Source organism: Silene latifolia, chromosome X (genome assembly GCF_048544455.1).
Source record: "Silene latifolia isolate original U9 population chromosome X, ASM4854445v1, whole genome shotgun sequence".
NCBI lineage: Eukaryota > Viridiplantae > Streptophyta > Magnoliopsida > Caryophyllales > Caryophyllaceae > Silene > Silene latifolia.
In genome coordinates, this window is record NC_133537.1 from 283564780 (window position 1) to 283588398 (window position 23619).

The window sequence follows — 23619 nt, forward strand, 5'->3', positions numbered from 1 at the left end:
CGCAATTCCCGTCTCCTTGTGTTCGACCGCTACTTTACTACATTCATTTATTAGCCAAGTCTAGGGTATTTTTGTTAGGTGTGCGATAGCCTATCAAATTTTGGTGCCATTGCCGGGGAGCACGGTTTTATTGCATTTTGAATTGTTGATTTCTATCTTGTTTTCTTTTGTCTTAAGTAACACTTGTTCCTTGAGACCGTTACTTACAAGTTTCTTGAAGATTGTTGTTTTATGCCCAGGTTCTCTTGCACCGGAGAATTACTTCCTTTTGATCCAGAGCCCGAGAAAACCTTCCGTAGCCGACTCAGTTATTTCAAGGAGCTTGCCGAATCTACTAGTCCCATTGGTTTAGGTCGCACTCGTAACAATTACCCACTCTGTGACGAAGAAGAAGGTTCTAGTTCACCATCTCCACCGCCACCACCATCACCAATCAAGAAAATGGTGAAACTTTTAGATCACTCCAAGCCCACCATAGCTATGCCTCCTACGGGTATCACTACTACCCAAATTGGAGCCACGGACTTCGAGATCAAACCGGGTTTCATTAGCCTTGTTGAGACAAAGCAATTTGGGGGAAGTCCTTTGGAGGATCCCAATTTGCATGTGCAAAAATTTTATGACTATTGCTCAATGATTAGGCAAACGGGAGTCACACAATCTCAAATAAGGGAGATACTTTTCCCTTTCTCATTGAGGGACAAGGCTAAGCTATGGATCAATAACCTTGATAAAACCGCCGTGGAGATCACCAGTTCGGATACTTTGGCTCTTGCTTTTTATCAAAATTATTTTCCACCGGAAAAGACACAAACTTTGAGGAGTCAAATCACGGGGTTCCGTCAACAAGGGTTAGAGAGCCTTTATGAAGCTTGGGAGAGGTACAAGGAATTGCAAAGATAATGGCCACATCATGGGTTGGATCCTTGGTTTTTCGCTATTACATTCTACAATGGATGTTGTGTCGAGTCTTGCCGAGTTCTCGATTCCGCCGACAATGGAAGGTTTGATCAAATTGACACCGATATTTATCATGCCACAATTGAATCCATGGCGATTCTTGACTTGCAATATGTCAATTCCCGAAGTACGCCACTAAAGACGAAGGATGAGTCTTCCGATACATCTTTTTTGAAGACTCAACTTAATTTACTTCAACAAAAATTGGAGGCTCAAGGTGCGGCTTCATCTCTTCAACAAGTCAATGCCATGTCCACTACCGATCAAATATTTATTTGTGAAGGTTGCGGAGGTGCGGGATATTGCACCGCTCTATGTCATGCTACCATTGAGGAGGTAAACACTTTTCAAAGTTTTAGACAAAGTTCATTTCCACCGGGTACTTTTTCAAATACTTACAACCCCAATACCAAGTACCACCCGAATTTGTCTTACAAAAGCAATAATGTGCTAAATCCTCAACCCCAAAATACTTTTGTGCCCCAACCACCACAAACCAATTTTGTGCCTCAACAACAACAACAAGTTATCTTCATTCCACAACAACAAAGGTTCAATTATCCACTGGGCTATCAAAATCAAAACCAAGGCCAAAATCCAAATCAAAGACCACCACAACAAAACTTCCAACAAAACTTTCAACCAACCTAAGGTCAATCTTCAAATTCCCAACAAAATGACCAAGGGGGGGAGCAAACTTGAAGCTTTGGTGATGAAAATGGCTAAGACCCAAACCGAATTGTTGGCTCAAGTGTAAAAGAGTGATCAAGCTCACAATGCCGTCATCAAAATGCTAGAAAATCAAATGGTTCAACTAACCGCTTCTAGCTCTCAAAGGAAGATGGGTAAACTATTACCCCAAGGTGAGACACCACATGATACCGTTATTGCTATTACCTTGAGGAGTGGTACCAAGTATGATGAGCCACCTATGCCCAAAGAAAGTGAGAAGGTACTTGTTGAAATGGAGGTTTCTTCTATCTCCAAGAAAGTTGATGCTATTCCAAAGAAGGTTGTTGAGCCTATTATTATTGAAGAGGTAAAAGACATGGAGGATGCTCCTCCAAAGAAAGATGTTGAAGTCAAAGCTCCGGAAAAGACAAAGTGCCTTTCCCTCGTCGATTGGACAAATATCAAAAGGAGACTCAATCTGGTAAGTTCATGGAAGTGGTGAAGAATTTACAGGCACTACTACAAATGAGCACTCCGACCACGGCTAAATTCGTGGCGCAAGTACTAAATTTCCGTGGCTAAATCATTTTGCCACGGGAATACCTATCGTGACGCAAGTGGCCGTGGCAAAGAGATAGCCATGGGAAAAACATGAACGTGGCTATTATTGAATTTTTGGCCACGGATTCTCTCGTGGCTAATAACTCCCGTGGCCAAAAAAAAATTCCTGTGTGAAGAATCTATCTATCCAAAATACTCAAGAGGGGGGGGGGGGGGGTGAATTGAGGATTTAAAACTTTTAAAACTTTTTCGATTGTATGAATATAATTAATTAGTTAAAGTTTATTGATTTAAACTTTAACTAATTAACTAATGATCAAGTATGAACAAAGTAAACAAACAAACGAAATAGAAGGAGACACACGGTTTTTGAAGTGGTTCTGTTTCACAAATCGAAACCTACGTCCATTAATAAATTTAGTACCTTTCTACGGATTACAAATTTACTAACCCAACTCATACAACTAACTCTAGCTGTAACTCAATGAGTACCATTAAATACTCGAGTGACTAACTTACGCTAATAAGAAAGCACTAATGATTCTTGCAAAGGTTCACGTTAATGAACAAGTAAGCAATCTATTGAGCACTATTATCTTATAACGATAACTTAACAAATGAATATACGAGTTTTAAAATACACGACCTTTTATAATTGCAAATCGGTTTTATGCTTGAAATACACGGTTTTGCTCTTTAAAAAAATAAATCAATTTTATGCTTAAGGTCTCTAATTTAAATGTTGCAAAAGCAAAGTATTTATAGGAAGGAAAGAGCATGTAACACCCCCATATTCAGAGGAGCCTTAACTAGGCCTTCCTTAGCATATAAGGGCGTTACCATCTCGGTTGCCCGAGGAAAGCAGTTACCAAACGTCAATAAAAGAACTATTAAGTTATATTACAAGTGATTCAAACCAAAATACAATACAAGGTACAACTCAAAGACTACTCGCTATGACCATCATGTCTCGTGAAGACTCATCCCTGCCCGGACTCCAGTTATCCACGACATCAACACCTGCTAAGACCGACTGCTCACCATAAGGGATCACGGCAGACACATAACAAACAAACAACCACACAAGGTCAGTACTGAGATAAGACAAGGCAACGACCACTACAAACAACAATACAAACAGTGACACTAGTCCCAACTGCAATCGCAACAATCCATCCAAACCTGTCACTGACTGTCCACTAGACCAGCCCTGCCAGTGGGGGACCGCAGCCGTTCCCACCTAAGCCCCGCTCGTCACACGAGCGACAACCCTGCTCATGAATGTGCACATCCCCTTCCGTGGTGGGTTCCACGAAGGGCGAAACTAGGGCGTGAAGCCACTCCCGCAAGTGACTCCACTCAGCCGAGGACGCACCTCGAGAACCATCAACAACGATTGCAACCACAACCACAACGCAATACCATTACTATGTCAAGCAACCACAATACTATCACAACGACCGACACACTAGACGATCTACATCAACTGAGTAGGCGAACCTACCTTTACGCATCCGCAACCAGTCCATGCCGACAAACACAGCATCCAGCGCACAAGCAAAGCCTATTACCATCATGCAAATATCTATTACTACAAGCAAAACCCTAACTATGGAAACAAAGTCACGGATGATGATTATGGCATACCTATTAGGGAGAGACAAGGCAAAAGACCGCTACCCGACTCAAGGGACGCCCTCCTAAGGCATAAGACTCTTCAAGAGACATCCATGGAGGTTTTGAGGTGAAAGGGAAGGGAAAGGGGCGACTGAAGGATAGGAGGAAAGTGGCGGAAGTGATATGCGGATTTAACAAAACGCGATATAAAACCCTCGCTGAAATCCCGACACTCGATCGAGTACCCAACTTACTCGATCGAGTGGCCCCCTACTCGATCGAGTGCCCTAGCTACTCGATCGAGTAGCCTCTACTCTATCGAGTACCACTCTTACACGCAGCTCAAACAGGTTTTTGGCACACTTTTCTAAGATTACTCCCGTTCCCAAGGACAGTCAAAGATGGTCAAAGGGTACCTAAAAGGGCGGGTATTGGTCTTCCCCCTTAAAAAGAACTTCGTCCCCGAAGTTCAACTCACCTCTCCCGCTCACGACATGGAAACAACACGACCTTACTAAACTTCCCGGCCAAACCATTACCTCCTGAAAATACCATCCCCCCCCATGTCATCATCATCACCGACCACATTTATACCTATCGACTCTTGTCACTATCATGCAAGCTTTATCACAGTCAACCGTTATTTTACCTATATATATAAAGTATCCAACTCGCAACGCGAATCGTCGCTCACGATTTCCCAACATACATTAACAACTATCAAACTGTCAATCTAAAACATGTCTCACATCAACTTTCTTGTGGTACAACTAATGTCACCATGTTACTTGGCAACGTGATTCGAGTACGATTTATCACCCTATAACTATTTTTCATGACCGTCTCTTGTAACATACAGCCCCTTCACTTTAAATGACTAAAGTAGTTCGTTATATCTCAGAAATTTTGTAATCAAAGCAAAACATAATACCGACAACACTATAAGCAAGCAAAGCATTATTCGAAGACAGCCTTTTTATTTCGCGACATTACTCTTCCCCTCTAAAAAGGAACTTCGTCCCCGAAGTTCACCACCCAACATCAACACGTATTACTTATTATGGCATCAAAACATGAAAGAAAGCCACATTATTATGGACATTACTCACTAACTGTACACTTGTTAAAGTAAAATCACACACACGCCACCGGAATCACTAGTCACCGTTGATAACATATATTAATATGGTAAGCACAAATGTACGAGAAGCTACAACTCCGATAAACTGATCGTAATGAGGCGTATACAAAATAAAAGTAACAAGAAATGATTACCGCCTTACTAATCGTGACAAATGCGCTTATAAAACTGCAATCGTGACTTGTAACATATGAACTTAACGGTTCAAAGGTGTTACTACACACTAATAACCACATTAAACAATAAACTTGCAATTATAAAACAATTGAACATTTTTAATTTTCAAAAACCTCCTGTAACAGTGCCACTCGATCGAGTAAGTAGCGGTACTCGATCGAGTGCCATGCTACTCGATCGAGTGTCTAGGCTACTCGATCGAGTGGCTTACAGTCGAAACTTTCCCTCGTCTCATCCCGTAGCTACTCGATAGAGTACGGGGTACTCTGTCGAGTACCTACAGGCCAATTCCTCATAAAAACCTGTCACGAGTTAACACCCATGCGCATACTTGTCATATAAAATCGAGTCGGGTCGACTCCCGACTTCAATATCCTGCAATCGTTAGAGTATCAAATTCGGCCTTATGGCCAATCATACGATCCAACTAAGTCTCAAAACAAAAGGAAACAACTACCAAAGTCTAACAACAATATCACCATCTAACATCAACTACTATCAACAAATATAAGAACGAGGAGTATCACTCCTCCCTGTTCTTTCTTTGCTCCAACATCACCTCATCATCACCACCACCCGAAGTACCAGCTCCTGATGTCCCAATCCCCGCATCCACTCCTGCTCCTGCTCCTCCCGCTCCCGGGCTGCGTACCATGGAGTCAAGCCGCCGTAAGGGAAGGACCGAGGTGTCCCCACGTCGATCGCTCCACCCCGTAGGAATGGAATACCCCGAGTAGTCCCCAACTCCACTCCACCAAACTGGATGCGGTCCCTCTGTACCTATCCCCTGAGCGTACGCCATCTCGTGCATGTTCTGGAGTGTCAAGGTAGATGACACTCTCTCCGCTAGGTAATCGGATCGCGTCTCAGGGGTGTCGAGGTAAGGGTAGTACGGGAAAGGTTTGCTGCTTTTCTTTGTGCTCTTGGTGTGGCCTAGACTCGAGGCCCTCTCCCCACTCGACGGGGCCCCCTCACCACTCGGGTCTCTCCACCCTCGGACCTCCGCATTCTCGCCCTTCGTCGGCTCCGGCATCTCCCGGAGGATCGTGCCATCAATGAGATAGGTCTGCGGTGGCGGGGTGTATCCTCATCCTCCTCCTCCTCCTCCTCCTCATCGTCCCCATCCACGATCTCACCACCGGCTCTAAGGGCTCGTGGTGGGAGGTGCTCGTGAGCTGGAATCTTCATCCAACTCATGCCATACACTCTCCATGCTAGGCTACGTCGTCACCAAGGTTCTCAACCATTTCAGTCGAGATAGTATTCACGATCCATGGTAGGCACGGGGGGTAACTAGAGGCACGTATGCCGAAGAGGCCTCAAAAGAGGTTAGCTTTCCAGCTAACCGAGTGGCAATAGCACCACAGCTCAGGTATCGAGATGGAGAAGAAGCCATCAAGGGAAGAGCAGATAAACTATGGAAGGAGCATTGAAGACCACTTTCTTGGTCCGCTCCGGTTGTGTACGACATCGAAGTAAGACCTCATGGTTGTTCAACTTGCGATATCCTTTCTATCATAGAGGAGGTTTGAAAGAGAACGGAGAAAGATTCTCAAGGTGATGTCTTTGAACGTCATTAATCAAACATATTGCTCGAGGTGGGAGCTTGCTTCCCGGTCAAGCAAGGCATTAGGCGGCGACGCCGCACTCGGTGGAATGTCGGTGATGGAGTCCTTGGGAGGCTTGGCCAACCCAAGGTGAGAGGCAAACAAATCCATGGTCAACAGAAAACTGGTATTCATCAATCTAAACTCAACCGTCTGACCCGCTGGGTCATAGTTAAAGGAACTCAGGAACTCCAAGGTAAGAAAAGGGTAAGTATGCTTCCTCGGCCCTATACAAACCAGTAAAACCCAAGGTCTCGAATATATGACGAACATCCGTCTCTATTTCCAACTCTTCTAGCACACCGGTGTCTATACACTTTGTGGGTCTCATCTTGCGTTTTTGTAAAGCTACAAAACGCTCTCTTTGCTTAAAGTCAACAAAAACAACGAGAAGGGTACGAAGCTGCGGGTACTACCGGGTCCACTAGCCTCCCCCTCTCAAGTGGATCAACCCTTCCCCGTTTACTCTGACGGGTTCCAAGGTTTAGTCTCGGCATCTGCTTTAGACATATGTTCAAACAATTTATATAAATATGCAAGCATATACTTCATGTAATTTGGGTTCTATATACTTAGTAAGTCTACTAATTCATCAACCAGTTCCATATTTGAAGCACATAAATCAAGTCACTAAACTTAGTTGCTCAGCTAGATACACACAAATTTTCCAACCATTCTCAGCATGTGAAGCACATATTTCACGTTGTTACTTTGGGTATGGAAATAAGTATACATGTTCTTTAGCAGTTTATACGATTTCAACACACAGGTTCATATTATTACTACTCATAAGGCATAGTGGTGAAAGTAATTATCGTGATGGCCGCATATGTTCAGCGAATTTGAATACCCTATCATGCTTCTAAGGGTTGTTCTAGTACATTGCTAGTTACATGTTACTAGTTCAAGAGAATGAATAATTCATGACAAATCAATATCACCCTTCACCATTATGTAAAACAACTCAATCAAAACTTTCAGACGGTCTTTACAGCTGTGAAAATTGTGGCATGCATTCATCAATCATTGTTTCTATTATCATATTGAAGTTCAATTCATGCTTATATTGTCAATTACAACATCAATTTTCTCATTCTAAGTCACGAATTTCTCATAAGACACTTTTAAGACGGAGTTTTAAGGCAACTTTCTAAGGGTAAAATCATCAAAATTTATCCTCCAACATGATATAAACCATAATTAAGGCTCAATTTTACTATCTAATCATTATAAAACAACCAAAAATCGATTTCAATTTGGAAACCCTAGAAATTTCGGGTTCAACTATTGCAATTTCTAATCTAATTTACAGCATATAATCACCATCATCCATGAAAAAGGAGGCATATGAATCCTATTTCAACAATTAAAAGCACCAAATTGGCCATTATCATCGAAATTTCAGTTTGTTTTACTATTTTAACACATTCAAAGCAATAAACCATGTACATTAGGGAGAATAGCATACCTTGATTGAGGAACAAGTAGAGGAACGAAATTAAACTAAGAAATTAACCCCAAGAATCACTACTAACCCAAGAGAAAGAGAGGATTTGAGAGGAATTAAGGTTTTGAGGTGAGTTTAGATGTGAGAGTGTCGAAACATAGGGGAATAAGAAGAAGATATAGGAGGATTAGTGGTTTTAAGAAAACCCGTAGAAACCTTTGTCTGATAACCTACTCGATCGAGTGCAGGGTACTCGATCGAGTACCACCCTACTCGATCGAGTAGGAGCTAAATCATCGAGTAACTGCGGGAATTTTCCCACATCCCGACATCATAGCTTCCTAATTAGATCGAGTGAGTTCTACTCGGTCAAGTAAGCACTCGCACTCGGTCAAGTATAGTTAAGTACTCGATCAAAAATACGAAGTAACTTTGAAGATTCCTGCAAAAACATCATCGCGTGTCGGTTCCGACTAAGTTCGGAATTCGACACTAATTATCGCATTCAATCACGTTTTATAACCATCGCCACACAAAATACAACTTTCCAACAACTAAGAGACATATCACGTTACGCTATACAAATTACCCAACTCGGTCTACCTGTCACCGAGTTACGTATAAACCTAGCCGTGTCATTTTATTACATTTAATCTTACCTTTCATGCTACTACTAAACTCGTGTTTACATCAACTTGAAACGTATAGTTCACATTAATTCTCCATATTTACTTATCACATAATTATATACTTTGCAAATCACTTAATCAATTATGCCTTACATGTTATTCTAAGCAATCTACTTTGCATAATTCAAATATTTCGCAGCGGAAAAATTCCAACTAGCTAATAAAGCATATACACATTACCATATACCGTGATTCGAATTATTACTCATCCATACTATAATTATCATTAATTTTATGACAAACACTTACATGTTCGCTACTCATATTACACATTCAAATGCACACTTTCACGCATCTCCATGACGTATAATCTCGTCACCTAACTCCTAGCTATCCTATAAGCTCACTATTCATCCAACGAGTTTCAATAATCTCGTCACTAATTACCATACTCGGCCCAAACATTACTATCACACCTCTATTAATTCTAACAAAACTTAACCGGAGGTAGCTCCGGCACAATTAACATACATAGCACACATAGACACACGGACTCCACATTCCCATCTCATGTGACTGGCTTAAGTGTCATGGGGCCAAAATTCTGAAATGAGGGCGCCTACTCACCCAAAATCTAGCATCAGCCGGGGCTCCCATTACACATACACCAGGTTCATTTTATTAGACTCTCTACATTCATTATGTTCATTTGTTACAGGGTTCCAAATCCGATGCTCGATACCACTTTGTAACACCCCCATATTCAGAGGAGCCTTAACTAGGCCTTCCTTAGCATATAAGGGCGTTACCATCTCGGTTGCCCGAGGAAAGCAGTTACCAAACGTCAATAAAAGAACTATTAAGTTATATTACAAGTGATTCAAACCAAAATACAATACAAGGTACAACTCAAAGACTACTCGCTATGACCATCATGTCTCGTGAAGACTCATCCCCGCCGGACTCCGATTATCCACGACATCAACACTGCTAAGACCGACTGCTCACCATAAGGGATCACGGCAGACACATAACAAACAAACAACCACACAAGGTCAGTACTGAGATAAGACAAGGCAACGACCACTACAAACAACAATACAAACAGTGACACTAGTCCCAACTGCAATCGCAACAATCCATCCAAACACATCGATCGTCCACCTTTGGACCACCACGCGATGAGGGACGCAGCCGTTCCCACCTAAGCCCCGCTCGTCACACGAGCGACAACCCTGCTCATGAATGTGCACATCCCCTTCCGTGGCGGGTTCCACGAAGGGCGAAACTAGGGCGTGAAGCCACTCCCGCAAGTGACTCCACTCAGCCGAGGACGCACCTCGAGAACCATCAACAACGATTGCAACCACAACCACAACGCAATACCATTACTATGTCAAGCAACCACAATACTATCACAACGACCGACACACTAGACGATCTACAGCAACTGAGTAGGCGAACCTACCTTTACGCATCCGCAACCAGTCCATGCCGACAAACACAGCATCCAGCGCACAAGCAAAGCCTATTACCATCATGCAAATATCTATTACTACAAGCAAAACCCTAACTATGGAAACAAAGGCACGGATGATGATTATGACATACCTATTAGGGAGAGACAAGGCAAAAGACCGCTACCCGACTCAAGGGACGCCCTCCTAAGGCATAAGACTCTTCAAGAGACATCCATGGAGGTTTTGAGGTGAAAGGGAAGGGAAAGGGGCGACTGAAGGATAGGAGGAAAGTGGCGGAAGTGATATGCGGATTTAACAAAACGCGATATAAAACCCTCGCTGAAATCCCGACACTCGATCGAGTACCCAACTTACTCGATCGAGTGGCCCCCTACTCGATCGAGTGCCCTAGCTACTCGATCAAGTAGCCTCTACTCTATCGAGTACCACTCTTACACGCAGCTCAAACAGGTTTTTGGCACACTTTTCTAAGATTACTCCCGTTCCCAAGGACAGTCAAAGATGGTCAAAGGGTACCTAAAAGGGCGGGTATTACAGAGCAAGGCACACTCGGTTTCGTGAAACCCTAATTGCCGAAATAGGAGATATGTAAACAAATCATATCTTCTATTATTTCTTTCCTAAAAGCCTAAAAGATAATAAAAGAATATTCTAAAAGATAGAATATAACTGATTCAATTATTATCTTTTCCATAAATTCTAAGATATGATAAGATTTTTTATAACAAGAATATCTTTTATCATAAACAAATATATTAAGTAAGATATACAAGATATGTAAAGATATTCCTTACAGAATAAAATCTTTACAAAATATACCTTAGGTTATACGAGATGTCACGACTCATATGCCTCGTGACTCGTGCAAACCCTAGCTCAATATATGGGTTAGAATTTAGGTTTTAAGAGAGATTATGTTAAAGCCCTAATTAGTAGCATGGTCCAACTCATAAGCTGACCCAAAATAACTACTAACCAATGTTTAACATAAGACTGAACTCCGCACTAAATCGGGCTTTATTTAATAAATACTCGTACTAAAACATTTAAAATAAACGTTAAACAATTTTCAAAAAAAACTTTAAAACAATATATGTCGTGTATAGTAAACTCAACACCTTAATGTTATAGTAGGAGATTTATAACATTGAGCTCTTTTACTAGTAATGTTATAGCTGCAAAGCTATAACTTTACTAACTGAAGAAATTCATTCGTAGTTACCATTAAGAGACAATCCCCTATACTATTCTAATCTTCATAGGAGATCTTCGAGTATAGGCTACTTCATCATCCAAGCTTGATTATTCTTTAGACGGACTTCGTCTTCACATAATACTTGAATGAACCTTCAGATAGTTTGATCTTTAATTGAGGCTTGACTATCATATACTTCCATCACAATTCTCTTTGTTGCTTGTAATAAATAAGTCTAATCTAAAAGACTTAAACAAACGATTACGCGCAACGAGTATATAAATTATAAATCACGTTGACATCATCAAAACATAAACATATATTCTATATGGTTCAATGGTTCAACAAATTCCCCCTTTTTGATGATGGCAAGTCTCCTAAAATTATTACTAAGTATAAAGTTCCCCCTCAATATAATACCGTCATCTTAATAATAAAGATCACCGCAAGATCAAGACGATTAACAGAAAATCAAAACATGAGGACTTTAAGAGACAATTGGTCTTGACAAGGAGCAAGATTAGGTAGATGCTTACCATAGACGTTCTTTCCCCCTCTTGACATCATCGAAAAGTTAAGAACAAAACTAAAATGACTAGAATAATATAAGACGAGACAAGAGATAAAACGCTATAGAGAACACATCAATCACGCATAACCATAAGCACCTAGAAGTTTAATTGTCATACAAACTTAGGAAAACATGTTAGTGCCAAAGGGCCGAATAAACACATGTTTGAAGAAGTACCTGGGCCATAATCCACAAGTACATGCCAAAATGGGCCGAATTAAGAGTATGCAAAATACACCACTAGAATAAATAAAAGATACTTAAAAATAGAAGGTGCTAAATAAGGCAAGGTGAGGCAAGGTCAAATGTTACGGGTTTTGTACGGGTTCACATAGTCGGACGAGTACGATGTTCCAAAGCATCAAGACGGTCAAATGAGCTCCTCATGAGTTGAGAAAGACTTTGAAGACTACGTTCAAAGTTGAGAACCTTCAATGACAATGCTTTCGTCGCCTCCAAAGAAAGTGATTGATCATTTGGCATAGCCTTTCCATGCATGACCAACGCACCTCCTTGACTTGTAAGGAAGGTAAGACGATCTCCATGTGGGAACACTTCCCCACGGATGGCCTTCAACTCCCTCTCAAAACCCGCAACCTCTTATCCACCTCATCCATCCAAGCATAAACCCGAGTAGCATCCAAACCCGACTCCAAAGACCGTGATGGTCCAACTTGCGATAGAACCGTAGCCAAGGTAGCGGATTGTTCCTCAAATTTCTCCATCAAAGTATGCATAAAACATTCCATTTTTGCCTCCATTGCCCCCAAACCCGATTCATTAGGAGCCTTCTCAACATCCTTCGCAAGGACTAACTCGGGTCCATCAACCACAAGACCCATAAGCTTAATTAACCGGTCACACATACAATCCTTAGCACTTACACCGTAACTAGCCCGTCCCACAACTTGTTTTATTTCTAACAACCGAGACACCCATATCCCATATGGAAGATCGATTGTTGTGCAAAATTTCTCCTTTGTAACCGTGAGACTCGTTTGGACTATACGGTTTAAGGCAAGACTTGCCAAGTTTACTTTTTGACCTTCCAACCAAGAATAAACAACAATTGCCTCATAACTCGACACTTTCTCCCTTCCTCCCCTTCTCGACACAATGGTATTCCAAAGAAAATTTAGAAGAAATTTGATTTTTGCCGAAAGAGGACGAACAATAATATTTCCACCATCCGACCCGACTTCCTCGAAATACTTCTTAATTAACAACTCCTTTTCACCAACAACATTAGACCACTCAAGACTCGGATTAACATCAATTCCGTCATTAGGAACCAAAAAAGCAGAGCAAAAATCCGAAACAGAGACCGTCACATCAACACCATTAACCGTCGCATGCAAGACCCCTTTCTTAATTTTCACACTACCAAAAAATTGAACAACTTCAACCGGATAAACTGGACCCAAAAATTGACTAATGTGACTCCATTCTTGAAAATCAAGAAAATCAATGAAAAATTTAAGAGCCGGAACATTAATCAACCAAGACTTAGGATAATACCTTCCTCCACGGATTGAGTAAGGCAAGACACGAGAAACAAGGACACTCTCATCATGTGTCAAACGAACTCTGTTTAACCCTTCCCGTGTTGCGGTTTTCGAAACATCCCGGAGTAGAGTCCTCGAAATACGATTGATAAAAACAACCTCGGGTTCATCAATATCATTCCCCTCATCAACTACTACTTTATTCTTTCCCTTAAAAAGACGGCGTCTTTTTCCCTCGGACATCGTATCGTCTCGACCGTGAAACAAGGGTGTGGACGACTGTGGGTGTGGTGAAGGAAAGGTAGAAACATTAGGATCATGTGATGGTAGTGGTGATGGAGGGTTGTTGAATTTGCGGTTTTGTTGATGTCGTGTTGATGATCGGGTTTTTGCATGGTAATTGTTCATGGTGATGTTGATGGTTGGGTAAAGATGATGATGGTAAGATTTGTAGAGATTTTTAGAAAAGCGTAAAAGATGAAGTGGGGTATGGGAGTAGGTTACACGGCATCAAAGGGTAATTATAAGGGTCTAGGTCTAGGGTTAGGTGTATGTGGCAAGTGTCATATTAATTTTGGTAAGTTCAATTTATGGTAAGTAATAAAGTTTGGTAAAAAAATAAGATAGATATTTAGGAATTGTATTAGAAGTAGGAAATTTTGAACGTATGATATTGTACAGCAATATAGGAGAGTTTTTGTATAATTTAGAAAATAAAAGATATGGTGCATCTTGACTATTTTTAATAAAAGATAAAGTTTGTATTCCAACCAAATACTAAATAACAAATAGAATTTATGATAAATATTTTCCTATATACGAAAGTATTTATGCAACGCAATTTACGGACACAGTCATACAATCTTAACTTAAACTAGTTAGTCATTAGGAAATTAAACACATACAGAAGCTTAGGTACCACTGATTAAACCAATTTCCAACTGTAAAGTCTCAAATCGTTCTCTAGCTAACGATTTTGTCAAAATGTTTGCCCATTGTTTTTCAGTACTACAAAATTCAAGTTTTATATTCCCTTTCTCAACATGGTCTCGAATAAAATGGTGTCTTATTTCAATATGTTTGGTACGTGAATGTTGTGCAGGATTTTTTGAAATAATTATCGCACGAGTATTATCACATAAAATCGGAATACATCCTACGTCAATACCATAATCACTTAATTGTTGCTTAAGCCTTATTAATTGAGTACATACCAGTCCTGCAACAATATATTCGGCTTCAGCAGTTGAGAGAGCAACCGAATTTTGTTTCTTCGAACCCCACGTAATAATACAGGGTCCGACAAATGTGGCAACACCTGACGTGCTTTTTCTGTCTAGAGAACATCCTGCGTAGTCGGCATCAGAATAACCGACTAGATTAAAGTTACACTCCATCGAATACCATAGATATAGCTTGGCCATTCCAATTAAATATCGTAAGATTCGTTTTACGGCTGTCATATGCGATTCTTTGGGAGATAATTGATATCTCGCACAAACGCATACGCTAAACATAATATCGGGTCTACTTTCAGTCAAATATAACAATGACCCAATCATCCCACGGTAGGTTATTTCATCAACTGGTTTACCGTCGTCATCTAATGTTAATTTCTTATCTGCAACCATCGGAGTAGGCATAGCATGAGAATTTTCCATTCCAAACTTGCGAATTAATTCCTTGATATATTTCTGTTGATGGATTTTAATGCCTTCATCAGTTTGTTGTATTTGCAGACCTAGGAAGAATTTCAATTCTCCCATCATACTCATCTCGAACTCGGATGTCATTAAATCAGAAAAATACTTCCATAGGCTTTGGTTGGTCGATCCAAAAATAATGTCATCGACGTAGATTTGAACGACCAAAAGATCAGAACCCTCGGATTTTAGAAATAGGGTTTTATCAACAGATCCTCTACTATCCACTGTCGAGTAGAAACTTGGATAATCTGTCGTACCATGCCCTTGGTGCTCGCTTCAATCCATATAGGGCTTTATCTAATTTGAAGACGTGGTTTTCGAATTTACTATTCTTAAATCCAGGGGGTTGTTCTACGAAGACTTCTTCCTGTAGATACCCATTTAGAAATGCTGTCTTGACATCCATTTGGAAGAGTTTCATTCCTTTATATGTTACGAATGCTATCAGAAGTCTAATAGCTTCAAGACGAGCAACAGGTGCGAAAGTCTCGTCATAATCTATTCCTTCTTGTTGATTATAACCTTGGACCACCAATCTTGCTTTGTTTCTGATAATGACTCCGGCATCATCCAGTTTGTTCCTAAAGACCCACCTTGTTCCAATGATAGATCGTTCTTTTGGTCTAGGAACTAAGTGCCAAACCATGTTTCGTTCGAACTGTTGTAGCTCTTCTTGCATAGCTATAATCCAATCTGATTCTGCAAGAGCTTCATTGATATTTGTTGGCTCGATCATGGATAGGAAATAGTAGAAGGAGCAAAAGTTATTAAAGGATCGTCTTGTTTGAACACCCTTCTTAATATTCCCTAGAATATTGTCCATGGGGTGTGAGCTCTTATATTTTCATTTGTTTGACGTACAAGGTTCTTCATCGTTATTCGAGCTTGACCGAACTTCATTTGGCTCGGAATTGGAAGAAGTTCCCCCTGAATCCAATCCAGGTGTTGTATTATAGCCGTTTATAACTTCGGACTCGACACCTTGATTTGGATTCAATGTTATAGTAACATCACCTATAACATTAGTTTGGGAGTCCTTATTTTGAGTCAATGTTATAGTATCATCAACTATAACTTTGGTTTTCTCCTTTTTATCTTTTAAGGAACGATCAAGTTCATCACTTGTTCCTTCTATCTCAATGTCCTCAAATTCCAATTCTGGGGGATCGTCTCTTGAAAGACGAAAGTCGGTTTCATCCAAGTCTTCTTCCTCATCATGTAAAGGCTTATCAAACACGTTATCTTCATAAAAAATAACGTGGACACTTTCTTCAATACAGAGAGTTCTCTTATTGAAGACTTTGTAAGCCTTGCTATGATCTGAGCATCCTATGAAAATCGCCTCATCACTCCTATGGTCGAACTTACTTAACCAGTTTTTACCATTATTGTGAACAAAACATTTACTCCCAAAGCAACGAAGATGGGAGATATTAGGTTTTCGACCTCTAAGGAGTTCGTAGGGGGTTTTCTTAAGAATAGGTCGGATCATAGCATGATTATGGATATAGAAAGAAGTACTAATGGCTTCAGCCCAAAAGTTATGAGGTAAACCACTACACAAGAGCATTGTTCGTGCCAAATCTTCCAAAGTTCTATTCATACGTTCAACCACACCGTTTTGTTGAGGAATTCTTGGTGCAAAAAAATTATGCCCTACACCATTAACTCTACAATATTCTATGAAAGCTTGATTGTCAAACTCGATGCCATGATCCGTACGAATAGATACATGACTAGTCTTATATTTTTTTTGAACACGTTTCATAAGACAATCAAATTCATCAAACGTTTCATCTTTTGAATGAAGAAAGATAGGTCATACATACCTTGAGTAATTATCTACAAGAACAAAGACGTACCTGGATCCTCCTCTACTCCTTACCTTCATAGGCCCACATAAATCCATGTGTACTAATTCCAAGACTTGATTTGTTGATGTGACCATTATTTTAGCACATTTAGTCCCCGAATTAGCCTCGTTCCTATGCTTTTTAGTGCATATTTGGGTCATTTACTATCTTTAGTCCTTTGTTTTGCATATTCTTTGCGGTTTTGTTTCCTTGGTAGGAGAGGAGTACAAACCATGCATTTTCATGGTAGAATAGAGCTAAATTGATCGAATCTTATGACCAAGCATCAAAGAGAAGACAAGACTAGAAGGCCTTTGTATATATTATAGTAGATGGGCAATGATGAAGAAATCCTTGCATCCCCGACTAAATCCCGGAGGATTATTGGAAGAAGAGAGGAAGAAAAGAAGAAAAGAAAAGATGTGACGAGATCCGCTCGTCCAACATAGCAAGACGCCCGTCCAGGACTCCAAAGATTCGAGCGTCTTTGCCATAGGGACGCCCGTCCAACCACGCCCCAATCTGCTCGTCCAACCATCAAGACGCTCGTCCAACCACCCCAGAATCCGCCCGTCCCGACCCCTTGGACGCTCGGATTGTCTTACAGGCCCATACGTCCTCTTCTTCCCTCCATGAAAGATGCGCATATTTGTGAAAGACCGGCAAAAAGGAGACTCGCATCTTTTCTGAGAGGAGCCATTCCTCAAGGACTTAATCGTCATTTAAGCCCTTAGTAAACCCTAATTTGTGTACCTAATCCCCACTATAAATACCCCATTAGTCTAATTAGATCATCATGTTCTTCTTATCAATCTTTAGTGTAGTTTATATCATTCTAATCGCTTCTTAATCTTGTAATCAACTTCTAATCAAATATTAATACAAATCTCATTTTCTTAATTTCTCTTTTGTTCATCTTTTATTTTGGGTAATTGAAGATTATTTGGGTTATTATTGGGAGATTGACAACCTTCCAATCATTCATCAAGTACTTCTATTATTCTTTGCTTTATTTTGGAATCATTAGTAGGTATAATTCTCTTAATCCCTTTTTAATTATTGTTAATCATCTTCATTTATTCATCATGTTTTGCTTTGTTAATATGATTGACAACCTTGTTAACATGCTAAACTTGATAATGAGTGAGTAGTTTCCTTAACTAGGGTTAATGGGTAATTAGGGGAAACCAACATGGGGGATGATTCATGCTTAATTTAATATGTTTTCATAATTTAGTTGCTTGCTTGTTGTGATCTCAACTTATGAACATGTTATGTTTGATGAAATGCGAGCCTATGAATCCTTGCATTTTTTACCCATCACTTACCTTTTCAATGAGACTTGTAAGACATAAACCAACTTGAGTCTCATTAGACCATGCATATAGTTGAGTAGGGAGGATTAAGTCGACTTGTAGGTGTTGTACAATCTAATCGATTCGGCTCCAGGACCCAAACCTTCCTAGGATTGTAAGATATAAACCAACTCAATCCATCACAACAATAATTTCTTGCTTATAATTTTAGAATATGTTTGTATGATCAATTCCCATGAATTCCCTATGACCCCATGACACCCTAGTGCTTTTTATCAATTGTTTACATCTCATTTTAATCATCTTGCTTGTTTACTTTTATTGCTATTTTGTTTAGTGATCTTCCTATCTCAACCCAAATCGTGACACCCCTAGACACCGCTAGTTGCAATCGAAAATCCTACATCAATACCCGTCCCTTGGGATCCGACCTTTACTTGCCTCTTTACTAATAGTAGAGTTGTTTGTAAAGTTATAAATATTGTTTTGGTCTAGGTGCTCCTAACGACAAGTAACCGAAAATTAAGCTCCAAGTGAGTACGACCATTTGTGCTTACTACTCTTTTAGGTTTGAATGACGATCTTACTTGTTTGCACCTAGCACACGTGTCACACATCTTTTCTTGGTCGAACTTAATCTTAGGTAACCCTTCAACCAAGTCCCACTTCTTGAGTTTGTTCAAGGTTAGTGAACTAACATGACCAAACCGTTTATGCCACAAACAGGAATCATCAAGTGTAACTTTCATACATGAGAAAGAGTTAGTAGGCACAACATTTAAATCTACCATATATACATTCCTTTTCCTGTGGCCTTCAAGAATAACATTGTTAGTTCCTTCAATAATAATGCGATAACTATCAGTATGGAAAACAACTTTGTTACCTTTGTCGCACAGTTGAGATATGCTTAGCAAGTTATGCTTAAGACCATCCACTAGATAGACATCACTGATAGCATGTGACTTAGAAATTCCAATTTTGCCAATGCCGATTACTTTTCCCTTTTTGTTGTCCCCGAACATCACTTTTCTTCCGTTGAAGGGCTTGAGTGAAAGAAATCGATTCTTATCTCCGGTAATGTGTCTTGAACATCCACTGTCAAGATACCATTGATTGTTTTCTTTCACTACTTCCTGCAGAAGGGATTAGATACAGTTTTTAGGTACCCAAGCTAAGTTGGGTCCCTTATGATTAGTTACTCTATATACTAAATCCTTTCGTACCCAAACTTATCTAGTAATATATTTTCTAAACCTTGGGTTATTTTGCTTAGGAGGAGTTCTAGGTTTAGGATTTTCTCTTGGGTTAGGGTTTTTTCTTGGTCTGGGAATTTCTCTAGGTTTATCATGACTGTTTTCCTTAGCTTGTGAACAGGTTTACTAGGTTTAGGTCGACAAGGGTTTTGTGAAGTGCTAGGTTTCTTGGTTTAGTCAAAATCCATGTCATAGAACCAACGAAAGTTATTGTTCCTTTTTTCGTTAGGTTCATCTATGGGGGATTCATCATCCTCGACAGTTGTGTCAACAGTTTTAGCATGGTCGGCATTTTTCCGTATATCATGAGCCTTTTTGACACAATTGTTTTGAATGTGACCCGTATGACCACAGTAATTGCAAATCGGATATTCAGGAAGATCAGCATACTTCCTTTTTCTAAAATCAAAGTCTGAAGGTGTTGATTTGCACTTAGCGTGATCTCTACGGCTGTAGCACTCATGTCCTAACCTCATCTTCATATGATTGTCAGATTGTTCAGTTAGGAAGTTTAGGACTTTTGTGCTACCCTCCCATTTATCATGGACTTTCCTAGCATGTAAGAGTAGATCCTTTAGGATTTTGATATCTTCTTGACATTTCGTGTGATCTACATCATTATCCTTCTTAAAGTTATCACGAAAGTCTTGAAATCGTTTGTTAAGAATGAATATAACGTCGGAATGTTGTTTCTTAACATTGATCATGTCGGTCTTAGATTCCTTTAAATCTTTTAACTCCAAGTCCTGTTCATGACACTTATCAAGGGATTGTTCAAAGAATTCAATTAAAGCACTTTTAGACAATTTCTTAACGCGTTTTTTAAGTTCAAGATAACTTACCTCTTCATCGTCATCTTCGTCTGATTCTCCGAGAAAGCAATAGTTTGAGTGAGAGTTGGTGCTTTCATTGTTGCTATCGGAGATTAGGTCGAGACTAACGCTGCTGAGACAAAGGTTGGCTACTTCGTCGTCTTCAGATCCCTCGTCATCTTCTGAATCAAGGTCTCCCCAGCACGAAGCCATCATCACTTGTTTGAAGTCTCTCTTTGTCTTCTCGCGTTTCGTCTTCTCCTTGATTTTCTCCCATGTTGGACAATCTTTGATCATGTGATCGGATTCTCTACACTTGAAGCAACCTCTGTTTGCGAAAGATGACTTTGATTCTGTAAATTTCTTGTTGGATGACTTGTTATTGTTGTTGTAAGTTGATTTTGCTTGTTTTTTACGAAAGATTCTATTTTTGAAACGGCGTGCAAACAAGACAGTTTCATCTTCTATGTCGGAGTCGACATCTTCACTTTTTAAAGCCATACTCTTATTACTGCTAGGTTCAGCATCATCTTTGTTAAGAGTAATTTCATGGGGCATGAGAGCACCAATGAGTTCTTGGTAGGAAAGGTTTTCAAGATCTCATGATTCCTCCATTGCTGTGACTTTGGCACGCCACTTTTTAGTAAGGCTCCTAAGAACCTTTCTAGCAATATCCTCAGTACTGAACTTTCTACCTAGGTTTTTCAGTTCGTTTATAATGCTTGAGAACCTTGCGGACATACTATCCAAGGATTCATTAGGCTCCATAATGAATAGCTCATATTTTTACATTAGCAAATCTATTCGGTGCTTCCTAACAATGGAAGTACCTTCATAAGCTAGTTCAAGCCCATCCCATATCTCCTTGGCCGTTGAACACGAAGAAAACCGATCAAACTCTGTAGAGGTCATGCCATTTTGCAATAGACTTATTGCTTTAGAGTTCTTTTCGGCTTTCTTGTAGTCGGCCTCGACATAGTCGTCTTCCTTCTTCTCATAGGTAGTGCCTTCTTTGGCTGCGACTAGAATTTTGTGCGGTCTATTTTGGATAATCCTCCAGCACTCCCAATCATGACCTTTCACATAGTGAGTCATCATGTTTTTCCATAACCCATAATTCTTCCCATCAAAGACGGGACACTTGAGGTATTTGGAATCCATTTATCACGTGATAGGCAGCGGAATATAAAACTATAAGATAAATAAGAAAAACATAGATCAACCTCTTTGCGGTTAGGCAATCAAGAGCATGAGGCTCTGATACCAATTGAAGAGTCTATCGATCCAAAATACTCAGGAGGGGGGAGGGGGGGGGGGGGGGGGGTGAATTCAGGATTTAAAAATTTTAAAACTTTTCTATTGTATGAATATAATTAATTATTTAAAGTTTATTGAGTTAAACTTTAACTAATTAACTAATGATCAAGTATGAACCAAGTAAACAAACGAACGAAAGAGAAGGAGACACACGGTTTTTGAAGTGGTTCAGTTTCACAAATCGAAACCTACGTTCACTATTCGCGATTAATAAATTTAGTATCTTTCTACGGATTACAAATTTACTAACCCAACTCGTACAACTAACTCTAGCTGTAACTCAATGAGTACCGTTAAATACTCGAGTGACTAACTTACGCTAATAAGAAAGCACTAATGATTCTTGCAAAGGTTCACGTTAATAAACAAGTAAGAAATCTATTGAGCACTATTATCTTATAACGATAACTTAACATATGAATATACGAGTTTTAAAACACACGACCTTTTAAAATTGCAAATCGGTTTTATGCTTGAAATACACGGTTTTGCTCTTTAAAAAAAGGGTTTTTCTACATGGTGACCCTGAACTTTTCGAATCACACATGATAACCCTACAAAATAGAAAAAGTTTTTGGTAACCCTGGAGTCCCTTAAATGTAATTAACGTGACCCTGAACATTAATTCCGTCAAAATGGGCCGTTAAGTATCATATGTGGCGAATGACATGGCTAATGTTCGCTAATGTGGCTAATGACTAGGCTGTTTATGAATAAATTAAAGAAGAAAAAGAAAAAAATCCACCACAATCACAGCCTCCGCCATAACCACCACTACCGTCGCCGCCACCCCACCCTTCACCAGACTTCGTCGAACTACCGTCGGCGACTCCCCACCCTTCACCGTCCGCAGCTGCCCGTCGAAACACCAATCCCACCGTCGCCCGTCGAAACCCGACACCCTTAATCTTTTCCCCCACCCTTGTAATCTCATCTCACTCCCCTAAAAACACTAGATCTGGGTTTTATGGAGAGGGGATGAATTCTGGGCTGCTTCTGGTGTCGCCATGGTGGAGGTCGGCGAGAGGGGGTGCTGGCGTGGTGGTCTAAGGTGGTAGCCACGGTGGTGGTCGGCGAGAGGGGGTGCTGGCGTGGTGGTAGCCACGGTGGTGGTGCGAGGTGGTGTAGAAGATGGTTTAACTTGCGTCGTTTTTGTTTATTTTTCATCTTACGTTATTCCGTCTCACAATCCCGCCTTGCAATCCCGTCTCGCCTACATAATAAATTAATAAAATAATAATGATACTTATAATATATTAAAAACCCGACTACTTATTAAATTTAACTAATACGACTAACTAATTAATCCCGCCTTGCAATCCATGTCACACGCCACATCAAGACCAAATAGCCACATCATACGCCACATCAGCACTTAACGGTGTAAATTGACGGAATTTTAGTTAAGGGTTACGGAGATACATAATAATGAACTTCAGGGTTACCATTTTTGTTTTCTAATTTGCAGGGTTACCACGTGGGATCTGAAAAAGTTCAGGGTCACCACGTAGAATAATCCTTAAAAAAATAAATCAATTTTATGCTTAAGATCTCTAATTTAAATGTTGCAAAAGCAAAGTATTTATAGATAGGAAAGAGCAAGGCACACTCGGTTTCGTGAAACCCTAATGGCCGAAATAAGAGATATGTAAATAAATCATATCTTCTATTATTTCTTTCCTTAAAGTCTAAAAGATAATAAAAGAATATTCCAAAAGATAGAATATAACTTATTCAATTATTATCTTTTCCATAAATTCTAAGATATGATAAGATTTTCTATAACAAGAATATCT

The 23619-nt window shown here is 39.9% G+C and overlaps 1 non-coding gene across 1 annotated transcript; it reads right to left on the bottom strand.

Moving 5' to 3' along the window:
* Positions 1-813: 813 nt before the first annotated feature.
* On the bottom strand, positions 814-920 carry LOC141624951 (small nucleolar RNA R71). Its single transcript, XR_012534753.1, has one exon. It is a non-coding gene; the product is annotated as a small nucleolar RNA R71 (small nucleolar RNA).
* Positions 921-23619: the final 22699 nt, after the last annotated feature.